Below are 11,395 nucleotides of genomic sequence, written 5' to 3'. Positions count from 1 at the left end.
GGGCTTCTTTCAAAGTGGGGGTGTCAGGACATGTAAAATCGCTTGTAACTCAAACTATTAAACGTAGGAGCTTCAGTTTTTTTTTTTTTGCTGTTTAGCTCTGATGAAGCTCTATCCATCAGGCCCACCAATCAGTGCCCCCACCCCCGCTGAACCCCTAATTTATCTGAAAAAGTGTGTCTGGACTTACAAAAAGGGTTATTGCTCAAAAGCTATTAAACATAGGAGCTTCCAATTTTTGTTGTTTAGCTCTGATGAGGGGCTAACCATCAGATCAACCAATCCCCCCCCAACCCCACCCCAAAAAAAAGACCCCCATCCAAACCACTACAATTTTGGGATGCACCTATAGCATGACATTTATTAGGAATAAAGACTTCTGAGTTCTGGTGCATTTCTGCGTGCGGGGGTCATTATGTTACCACCATGCGGTATCTGGTTTTTTTACATACCTTCACCATATTTTATACTACAGTACAACAAAATACTTTCATACCGCCCAAGCATGAAACGTTATGTTTATGACAGAGAAACGTCAGAGCACTTCCTGTTGTGAGGGACAGTTATGCTTGTATGTGCCACCATCCCACAAACTGAACTTTAATATTTTTTATTCTTTTTATATGAGTAGTTTGACTAAGTCAGTCCCAGCAGATGTCATAAATACATGTTAAAGAGGAACTGGGTTATTTACATGAGTAGTAATAATGAAGGGATTGTGAGCTCACTCATGGGAAGTGCTCAACTGGCATGAAAACAAAGGAACTTAAAACAGTTCTTTCACATCTCGGCACTCGTTCAGCAACGTGAGCATTTTGTGAGAGGTGAGTTAACTTGCAGGTTTCCTTTCTTAGTTTTCATTTTAAAATGAAACATGTTATTATATGAAGAGGGAATTCAGACATTTTCCTGTTTTGTTCTCATTGATCTGATGTGCCTGTGCATCATTTTAAAAGTGATATTGATTATTTTTACTGCCATCATCACTCCTACTCCTTGCTACTTTGTTAGCACAGTGCGTTTTTGTTATGTGGGCTCTGCATGCTGGATCACTGTAAGATAGAAATGCTGAAATGGACTGCCTGTATCGGAGTACTTATATCAGAGATTTTACATGAAGGCTGATATAGTTAGATACTTGTTTTTTGGCTGATATCAGACTGATATTCAATATCAGTACCAGATTGGGGCACCCTTAACACAGTTTTTGATTAGCTGACCTCTTGCTTTCAGTGTTGAAACTGTATTTTATTGTTGGTAGAATTTGTTGAGGTAATGACTGGTGATAGTTTGTTTCCTCTGTTTTGATACAACTGTTTTTGGTCGTCACGTGTTTGCTTACGGTTCAATATGATGACCAAACTTGCAGAATAGTTTGTTCTTCCAAATCATAAATGGGCACCTATTATGTGGTCACATTTGGCATCTTATTAGTGCCACGCTGTTGAGATGCAGTGAGGCTAATGTGTGCACACATTTAAATTTTAAAAACAATAATGTGTCATGCGTGATCTAAACCTGTCTTGTTCTCACTCTGCGTTCACTCACTTTAATTAAATCACATGCTTTTTTACTTTTTAAGATATCAACTATAGCTTTTTTACTGATCACAACAAGATTCTTACAATCTGTTAGAAAGGTTCATGCTTGTTGCTGGACATAATCATTGCATGGGGCTAAAATTGTGTTGACCACAGTTTGTGGATTTGAATCTAAATAGAGGGGGCCACCTAGTGGTGATACTGTCGGCACTATAAAAGGCTGCAGAGGAATGTTTCTCAAGAAGTTCAATTCAGCTCAGTTCAGTTTATTTATATAGCGCCAAGTTACAACATACATTGTCTCAGGGCACTGTACATGAAAAGAACAATCTGAAGAAGAAGCCAGCAGATTGTGTTGAATCACTTCATCACAGTCTCCCATCCTGAGCAAACGGTGGAGAGGAAAAACTCCCTGCTAATCAGGAAGAAACCTCCAGCAGAACCAGGCTCAGGACAGGCGACCKTCTGCCTCGACCGGSTGGGTTGGAGGACAGGAAAGAGAGACAGTCAAACACAGAAGAACTGGTGCAGGACTTTGTCCAGGGGCACCTTCTTCTGGAAGAGAGACAAAAAGAAAAACATGTTATTGATAGAAATAATTACAATAAACATGTAGAGAAGATTGAAGATGATTTAACAACTTTTTACAGTTTAGCTAATGCTACTTTTGTCACCAGGGTCAAATAAGGTTCAAAATCGGATTCTTGATGTTTTTGCTGTAGTGAAACAGATTTAAACACTGAAGATAATCTTGTTGGTTTTGTCATCTCTCACAGGTGATAAATGTCCTTGCCTTTTGACAGATTGTGTCACTGAAGGAACTACCCCGGATTTACATTACTTGCGTTCTGTCTCCGCTCCGCTGCGCAGGTCGCAGCTGCACCATTTCAAGTCCAYTTTACACTACCTCCGCTCCTCTCCGGTCCGACAGACATGCAGGAAGGAGATCGCGCGATAAATTCTGTGATAAATGTGGAAGTTACAGCAAAAAATAATTAATTCTGTCAAAGACGAACTCCAAACACAGCTGAAAACATTGATATAAAGGCTTTTGGTATCTATGTTGAAACTGTCTCACTGTCAGCTTTCTGAAACTTCTGATTTCAAAATAAAATCCACGTGTATCGTGTGTGTACACATAGCTTCATGCTACATGTTTCCATCTGCTTCCCAAACAGAACGATACATTCTGACAGTATTTGTGTAGAAATATATCCGTATATTTATTAATATAGCTGCAATTTCGACATTATTCTGACAATTATTCTGTCCAATAGTGTCTTATTTTGAAAATACGGATGTTGTGCTCATTTCTTTTCCTGTTGGTGCGACGTAATCTTTAAAAATTGACTCCGGCGCAGCTCCGTTGTCCGGCAAAAATAGGATCTGTTCTAATTTTGATGGATCGCCGTCCGCTCACTGCCGTAGCCTGTGTAAACACTCTCATTGATTATAATGGGTGCGTATGTGCTGCGGAGGTCGGACCGGAGCAGAGACGGAACGCAAGTAATGTAAATTAGGGGCTAGAGATGGTTGTTCATGCTGTTATTTCTTCTTGTTTAGATTACTGCAACAGCCTTTTTACGTGTCTAAACAAATCCTCTGTAAGAAATCTTTGGAAAAGTAAGGAGGCATTTTGAAGCTTTTCTGTSCTCACTCTCAACAGCTGATGTTTCAAAAATCTTCTCAGGTTCTTCAACAGCCAAAAATAAAATCCAATGTTCTCTGCTTATTCAAGATCATCCATCACGTCGGGGTCACCAAATTGTTGGAAAAATATGCGTTGTTCAAAATGGTATGTCCGAATAAACAGGATTCAGCTGGGTTTCTTCTTTAAAACTTTATTTTCATTATCTTCTGACTCCAATCAGCTTCATTCAGCTCTCAGCAGCACAGGCCTCAGCGTACAACCTTGGGCCAAACCAAAACAAACACGGGAGCTCTGCTCTGAGCAGACACTCTGCAAAACACTGACAACTTCTTTACTATAATAATGAATTCAGCTTATAATGTGCATCTCTTCCTGGTTACACCCCAGAGGTGTTACCTTTTACGTCAGACGTCAGAACGTCACTCAGTTTTGTTTAGGCTAAGAGAAAGAACACATGATAACACACACACTCTTTGTCAGCTTCAACCTTACAGACTGAAATGATCAGAAAGTATAAAATACAAAACTGAATCTAATATTCAATTAATCAGTTACAAAATTTCTTCACCTCCTTGGCTTGCCTTCAGTCTATGCAGAATGCTGGAYCGAGGTTAACAAAGACCCACAGAAGAGCTCACATTCCTCCTGTTCTGGCCCCTCTGCACTGGCTCCCTGTGCATTTGAGGAGTCATTTCAAAATTTTGGTTTTAACCTTTAGAGCACTTCATGGTCAAGCCTCCAAATACATTTTGGACCCTTTGAAGCCTCTCCGTCCATCCAGAACTTTGAGGTCTTCAAACAAGAGCTGTTGGTGGTCCCTCGAACACATTACAAAACACCTGGAGACAAAGCTTTTCAGGTGGCTCTGGAACACTCCCCCTGTCCCTTTGCTGCTCAGATTCTTCTGACTCTTTTAAATTTATCTTCAGACATTTTTGTTCAGACAGGCTTCTAGTTCAGTGTTTTCTGTTTTTATTGTTCTTCATTATATTTATGATCTGTTTTATTGTTTTTAGTTATTTTGCTCCCTGTTAAGCATTTTGTGATGTTTGTGTCTGTGAAAGGTGCTATATAAATAAAATTTACTTACTCAAATGTCACAACACTTTAAAAACATAGCCTTAGTGTATTTATTCTTTGCTCTGGAGTGGGATTCAGTGAACAATGATGACTGTTGGCAGCCCTCAGCTTGTCGCAAGTTATTTCATACATTAATAAGCAGGTAGCAGACAGAAGCTTCATCAGCTCTCTTTGATATAACAAACAAGAGTGTCGATTTCACTGCTGAATAATTCAGCGGTTTGTTTCATTGTGAAGTCCCTGTTTATTGATCACTTTTTAGCAGAAAAGAAGTAAATGAGAAAGTTAATACTCCACTTATCCAGCTGATAATGAAACATGTTTAAAGAGACTCGTCTTTTCCACCAGTAGGATTTTTTTTCACTCTGTTAAGTTTGTGTCTTTATTTTTCTTCTCCCCTTTCAGAGACAACAGAAAGTGAATGATATAGTCAGCGGCCTGGGGTCCTCCATTGGAGAAGGTTTGTATCATACAAGTTCCCGCATATAAAAGAAGAGACATCCTACTGCGTCAGTGTTTGAATGTGACTACAGTTTGAACTTCTGCTAAGCCAGGTCAGTCTGTAAACAATGATGCACTGTTACATTAACAGAACTATTGTTCTTGAAAGCAGTCACGGAAATACTATCCTTTCTTGAAATTGTTCTGTGTAAATATGTCATGTTACTAAAACATACAATCATAGGGGAAGAAAATGCCCAGTCACTGTTAGTACTAGGATTTTATATATCCAGATATATTCAAAATCATTTAGTCTAATAAAATGTTGTGTGGTGGAATCTATTGTTTTTGTTAGACTGACATGATTTTAGAACCTGTTAAACAAAAACTACGCAAAATCGAAAGCTGCATGCGGAAGAACCAAGCCCAGCCTTACTGCTTCCTCTGGGTTTAAGAGACGCAGTATCAGCCAGGAGGTGCTGATCAGATATATTGATTAACTGATCATTATCAATGTACCTCAGGAGTTTGTTCTGTTGTCAACCTCCAGTCCTCAAGAGCTTCTATCCTGCTAGGTTTTTTTGTTGTTGTTGTTGTTTGTTTGTTTTTTTCCCTGCTCCATCACACCTGATTGATTGAATTCAAGTTCAAGTTCTTGGAGCCTGTTAATCACCCATTAATAAAAATCAGGTGTGTTGAAAGAGGAACTTACCCCAAAATTTACATTTTTTGGCTGATAAACTGTCTAGAATGTGTCTAAAATGTTATATAGTACTGTTTCTGTGCTAATTTTGACGTTTTTGTGCGTATTTGTTCTAATCTGTAATATTTGGTCTAAAAACGTCTTTTTGCTTCATATTATTGGTTGACCAGTGGTACTGCAGGCTAATTTACGTATTGGTTAAACGGTTCTCCAGGATGACGTGTCTTCTCCACAGTTTCATCACAGCAGCTGTGTTCTGGTATAAAAGCCTCTCTCTAAGACACGCCCCTGCAGCAGTCAGAGGGTTGGAACAGCTAGCACAGCATGATCGTCTGTTACAGCTTCGTATTAGCATGTTAGCAGCTAACATCACTTGAACACAATCACACATACACAGACACACAATGCCTCAGCAACACAAGGCTTCATGTATCGTTGAATCAACCTTTGAACCAGCAGCTGGATCTGATAAGACTTTAGCTCCACTGAGCTCCACAGCCTGACTCTCCCTCAGCCTCGGGTGAGGAGAGGAGGTGGTGGCTGCCTGCGCTGCTCTCTGTGTTGAACCAGCAGGTTCACACTGGACATCTGCCTCTTATCAGTCATAAAACAAACTGAGTTAACTTAGTTATAGATGCTCTTTGTGGTTCAATATTGTTTTAAACAAACTAAAATGTTTCTTTGTCACGTAGTTTTGATCGGGACTAAAACACACACACAGCCCAATGATCAATTTTTATTAGACCTGTTATTATTATAATACAACATAGATCATTGCCACAGTGTTCAGGAATGAATGAAAGGTGGACAGATGAAGCTCAGCCCGCTGTTCCTCCAGCAGAAACTGGAAAACAAGAACGTGTGTGTGGAACACCGCAGACGGCGGGAGGAGAAAAAGAGGCAGCGTAGCAAGGCAGTGATTGACAGCTGCATGTCCGCGATCAGCTCGTTATTGTGAAATGAAAAACAGTTTGAACCGGATCTGAACTTGATTCAAACAAGACCTGAACTTTTTTTTTATTCCTGATCTAAACTAGTGATCTTGGAGCAGAGTGGCTGCAGCGCATGTTTTTTRTTCTGTCAGGGCCATTCCAACTCTGCTGTCCGGGGCTGGTGTGGTCTGGGTCGGACAGAGAGCAGCCGAGGCTGCGGTAAAGAGCTTCGTGTCCTGAATAATCCAGGGAGACAACAGGAGTCAGTCCCAGACTGAGCTGACTTGTTCATTTGAAATGAAATAAAAGATACACTTCTTAAAGCAGGGCAACCTGTAAAACATGGAGGAAAGCAGCCCTCAAGGAGAGATACATGTGTGAATAAACACAATGCCAAGTAGGAAAAACATCAGCAATGACCTTAGAGAAGCAACTGTTGCCTGTTAATCTGGGAAAGTTAAATGTTGTTTACAAAGTAGAGAGAGAAAGATTATTCACAAGTGGAATAAAACAAACACAATTTCTCTCTAAAATTAACATGGCAGCACAATTTAAGTTTATAACGCTTGGGTTTGTTTGGGGTGGCTGTGGATGAGTGGTTAGGGGAGTCATCCTGTAGCTGGTGGGTTGCTGGTTACAGGATGACTGTCTTAGTTGTGGTGTCCTTGGGCAAGACACTTCACCTGCCTTGRCTGTTGGTGTGGGTCAGAGGGTTGTCAGTCTGCCTCAGYGCAGCTGTGGATACAATGTAGTTTTCCACCATCAGTGTGTGAATGTGTGTATGAATGGTTGAATGACTGATTGTAGTGTGAAAAGCTTTGGAGGGTTCAGACTTGATAAAGCACTGTACAAGTTCAGGTGTAGCAGTAGTGTGGTGATCACTGATGGTCATCACACAGGATATGGATCTGCATTCTTTTTTTTCTTGTTACACAAAATGGTGGGACAGTCAGTCCATTTCAACGCCAGCATCCTCCTATCCCCCAGCATAGAGACACAGTGCTACTCAGAAACATCTACTGTATGGTCCTAACTGGTCTTTTTTTTTGTCCTAACTGATCTTAAAACTTTAATTAGAAGTTTCCAATAACAAAATATTACAATAAACCAAAAATACATTTAAATGTACTCTGCATTAAATCAAATGCAATTAATTCAGGAGAAAATAATACAAGTCACTTCAATTTTAAACTAGTAGCTCTCGGAGAGCAAAAACTTCCGCCAAGCCAAGGCCATATGTTTGTGTGTGAGTGTGTGTGTTTGCTTTGTGTGTGATTTATTACATTTTTAGTCATGTAAAGTCAATTGCTTTACAATGACTAAACACGTAATAAATTACATGCAACAGAAGGAGTGGAACAGCATCAGCAAAAAGAAATGTTTAGCCATAAAAAACAGAATGAACACAATTGTTTAAGAAAACCTTAGCATTATGTATTGGATAACAGACCTGAACGGACCGGGGGGTGAGTTAGCTAGCTTACCTTTACGATACAGGTATGGGTAAAAAAACTCCAAAAACATAAACACAAAATACAAAATTCTTAGGATGCGCAGGCCGATAGTAATAATAGTAATAATAATGATAATAATAGTCATGCATTTTATTTATAGGCACCTTTCAAGGTCACCTTACAAAATTCAATAATAAAAACCACAATAAAAGCAATAAATCAGTTAACAACCGACCCCTCCCAACTCATTCTTGCTTTCTTCCCGTGAGAAGCTATTGCAAGCTCCCTCAGCGTTTTCAGACTAGCTAGGTTAGCGGCTAAACAGTTTCCAGGCATCCCCTTAAGGAGTACGTCGCCAAACGCAGTTTCCTGGCTTCAGCTTTGGACTCGTGCTGAGTAAGACTTTGTGAGAAGTATCTTTTGTTACACTCACGAGCAGTGACCACGTTAAGGCGAGCTGCTCCCGCTACTGCTTGGCTTTAAGTAACCGAACGGTGCTAGTTGTAACTTTTAACTAACGCGTCAAGGTGAGCTAGCATTACTTTGAGTTAGCATTAGTTCGCTAGCCATAAACTTTCAGCTAACGTGTCACGACGAGCTGCTAAGTTTAGGTGGTTTGCTCGGTTTTAACCCCACAGCAAATTTTTCAGACTGATAGCTAACGTGTCACGACGAGCTTTCTGTCCAACATCATGGCTACAGCACCCAAGGGGTCGGAACCTAAAGCCAAGGAGGTTGTATCCRGCCCGTGCCCCGCGTCATGTGGGGCCTCCATCTCCGGTAGGAACCCTCACCCAATGTGCATAGCACGCATGGGCGCCAAACACGAGCAAGCGTTGCTGGCGAATCCACAGGAGTTTTCGCACTGCTCCAACATGCCGGAGAAAATCCTGGAAAGGAGGCTGTCCTCGACAGCGGCTCCAGGTGTCAGCCATCAGTTGCGAGCTACAATCTGGGCGGACATGATGGAGGACGAGTCCTCGGTCCTGCCACCACTTTTCGAAGAGCTGGCAGACGGCGGAGAACTCGAAGCAGGTCAGGAGGAGGCAGATGTTGACGTTAACTCCGACCTCCTTGATATGGATGGCATGGAGGAGGAGGAGGAAGATTCAACTTTCCCCGCTCCTCACTTGAGGCCTCCCAGCGGCGCTGGTGCGGCTTCTCCTGCGGATACTGACCTGTATGAAGTTTGCAGACGGGCGGCTAATAAACTGGGCATCCTGTGGCCTGCAGCTCAGAATGCAGAGGGGACTGAAAGGGATCTGTATGACGGTACGAGGCTCCCACCGGCTTCTACACCAGCTTAACAGCTTTTTACCAGCTGTCCCAGCTTGTATAAGGGAAACGAACCGTTACTGGTTGAGCCCCTTCAGGAGCAAGCTCCCCACTAAGGGCTGCTCCAAGCTGGAAATACAGGGAATGGATATGAGCTGGGGCTGACCTAACCCCCAGCTGTYGAGCCTTCAGTGGCATACCACCTCCACCCTAACCGCAAATCGCTTTCAGCATCTACCAACATTTCTCTCCCATCTAAATCAGACCGCCTCACAGCGTCGATTTATCTTAAGTTGTTTTTAGGAACATTATTTTATTTTTTCTGAAAATACTTCATATAGTTTCATTTCTATACAGAGCTTGTGAAAGAAGAAATAGTTATATAGCAATGATATAGCAATAGCAAAGGGGACCCAAACCCACACCAACTGGCATTTAGTTTGGCTAGAGTCAAGTGTTTGCACTGGGAAAAATTATATTCAAATTTGTGCTGAATATTATCAGTTAAATGGCAGTTTCACCTTTTGATTTGTCACTTATTTGGTTTTGTTTTTTATCAACTGTAGATCTGCTGAATTCCTTAAAGTTTTTCTGTTTGGATAATGGATTTGGTTGTTTATTTTATTTTATTTAACTTTTATTTTACCAGGCAAAACATTAAGAATAACTTCTTATTCACAATGTCAGCCTGGTGGGTACTAGAGACACCCATAGGAAGAGGGTGGGGGAGAAACAAAACATCATGTATGCAACATGTCCAAGTCACATTAAGAATATATCAGATAAAAATAAATGAAAACAAAACATATAGCATAAAAGACATAGCGCAAAGAATACCCTGAAAATTAATGTTTCCATTTGTGCACCACATAGAGCACTTTAAATCATTTTTATAAATCGGGAAATTATGTTGAGCTAAAAGAAATGTGCAGGTTTTCATTCTGTGTTCAGTGGTGGAAATGCTTAGAGACGTCTTTTTAACTTTATCTTTGGTAAAACTTTCACCTTAATGGAAAACAGTCACTTAGAGGTAGAAAAAACTACTTGTTAAACAAATACAACAAGTGAGTCTGTCGAGGAACTTGTAGCTGCAGGTTAGGGTTTGCCTGCAAAAAAAAAAAAAAAGTTTCCTCACTGCACATGTAGCAGCGTGTCACCATTGCAGCAAAGCGTTTCTCCTTGTCAGTAGAATATGAAAGTGAATGAACACTGCTCCCTCTTGGTACATGCAAGCATTGAACTTAAAATTTGTCATCAAATCCATTTTAATGTATTTCCCCAGGATGAGAGCATTTAAAGCAGGAAATTGATGCTTTTGATGTTTTTAGTGTTGGTCTTGAAAGCGACTTTGTGATGAGTGAGAGATGAGGAATGAATCGGATGGTGAAGAGATGGTCGACGGCTTGCCACAGGCTGTGCAGTATGATCATCATGTGCGCGCTGCAGCACAGTGTCTCTTTTGTTGTCACTTTACTCTGACTGAATATCAAGGGAGGTTATAGATTAAAAGGTTTTCTTTACACTTAAATTATTTGAAGTGTGAATATGTAATAAATTATATCTTTAGTATATTTTTAGTTGTTCGTTTTTAATTCAGCCACGTTTTGTTATTCCCCTTGCAACCCTATGACGTACTGTGACCTTCAGCTTTTTACCATAAATCACAACCTCACATTACACTTTTTTGTTTAAAACTTGCTGTGATTGCAGTTTATGACCATCCTCCACTCCTAGGGACATTTTTCCATGAAAATTACTACCTAGCTCCTGCTCTTTGCCTCCAATAAAAGCTTCAGTGTGGGTAACTTTAATTCAGAGTCTTTGTATTTTGCTCTGTTTAGAAAGGACTGAATCCAACAGAGCAGAGAAACTGGTTCAGGATTTGTGCTCGGTTTTGTTCAGCAACAGTGAAAGGCAGAGCCCAAGTGGGACTTGTTTTTAGCCCTGGACATTCATGCCTCACACTGGCCCACTTTAGATCAAGACCTATTATTGTTAAAATCATATAATTATAACGTAAAGGTCAACAATAGTGCACAGTTCTTTAAAGCCTTGTAATTAAGTGTATTTTTCTAAAATAGTTTCAATTCATGTTTATTTCAACATGAGTGCACATCTCTAACATTATTCTTTACCTCACGTCCTTTAAAACAATGTCTGAATCTATACCCTGTAAAAAAAATTTCATAGATATTCAAACAATAAAAGTGAAATAAAAGAATAAATAAAACATTTAAATATGAAATATAAAACTAAAAGGTTTCGCCCTTTCCAAAAACACATCTCTTTTTCCTGATTTTTATATCAGACTCATTTTC

General features: G+C 40.2%; 1 protein-coding gene across 6 annotated transcripts in view; it reads left to right on the top strand.

Annotated features, from left to right (window-relative positions):
* fam49a (family with sequence similarity 49 member A) overlaps positions 1–11,395 on the top strand; it is a 72,975-nt gene that overhangs the window by 30,591 nt on the left and 30,989 nt on the right. For 3 of the 6 annotated variants that reach the window (XR_001309832.1, XM_014002818.1, XM_014002823.1), the window contains exon 2: positions 4,678–4,826. The gene's annotated coding sequence lies outside the window, so the exon portion shown is untranslated. Of the gene's footprint in view, positions 1–4,677; positions 4,827–11,395 lie in introns of those variants that run through there. The other 3 variants (XM_014002819.1, XM_014002824.1, XM_014002826.1) reach the window with 2 other exon arrangements.

The sequence above is a fragment of the Austrofundulus limnaeus genome, unplaced genomic scaffold, assembly GCF_001266775.1.
Source record: "Austrofundulus limnaeus strain Quisiro unplaced genomic scaffold, Austrofundulus_limnaeus-1.0 Scaffold15, whole genome shotgun sequence".
Lineage (NCBI taxonomy): Eukaryota > Metazoa > Chordata > Actinopteri > Cyprinodontiformes > Rivulidae > Austrofundulus > Austrofundulus limnaeus.
Note: the sequence above shows the minus strand (reverse complement) of the source record. Positions and strands in the feature narration are given on the sequence as shown.